General features: G+C 36.9%; 2 long non-coding RNA genes across 3 annotated transcripts in view; one reads left to right on the forward strand and one right to left on the reverse strand.

Moving 5' to 3' along the window:
* LOC114487125 (uncharacterized) overlaps positions 1-515 on the forward strand; it is a 155,103-nt gene that overhangs the window by 75,614 nt on the left and 78,974 nt on the right. The window lies entirely within an intron of this gene.
* The window catches only part of LOC114487124 (uncharacterized), a 96,713-nt gene that overhangs the window by 14,395 nt on the left and 81,803 nt on the right, over positions 1-515 (reverse strand). The gene's annotated exons all lie outside the window — the stretch shown is intronic.

Raw genomic sequence — 515 nt, forward strand, 5'->3', positions numbered from 1 at the left:
TACCACTGCAACAAAAAGAATAAAATACCTAGGAATAAGCCTACCTAGAGAGACAAAAAACCTGTATGCAGAAAACTATAAGACACTGATGAAAGAAATTAAAGGTGATACAAACTGATGGAGAGATATACCATGTTTTTGGACTGGAAGAATCAATACTTTGAAAATGACTCTACTACCCAAAGCAATCTACAGATTCAATGCAATCCCTATCAAATTATCAATGGCATTTTTTACAGAACTAGAAAATTCTTAAAATTTGTATGGAGATACAAAAGACCCCGAATAGCCAAAGCAGTCTTGAGGGGAAAAAAATGGAGCTGGAGGAATCAGACTCCCTGCCTTCAGACTATACTACAAAGCTACAGTCATCAAGACAATATGGTACTGGACAAAAAGAGAGATATAGGTCAATGGAACAGGATAGAAAGCCCAGAGATAAACCCACACACATATGGTCAACTTATCTATGACAAAGGAGGCAAGCATATACAATGGAGAAAAGACAGCCTCTT

The sequence above is a fragment of the Physeter macrocephalus genome, chromosome 11, assembly GCF_002837175.3.
Source record: "Physeter macrocephalus isolate SW-GA chromosome 11, ASM283717v5, whole genome shotgun sequence".
Classification (NCBI taxonomy): domain Eukaryota; kingdom Metazoa; phylum Chordata; class Mammalia; order Artiodactyla; family Physeteridae; genus Physeter; species Physeter macrocephalus.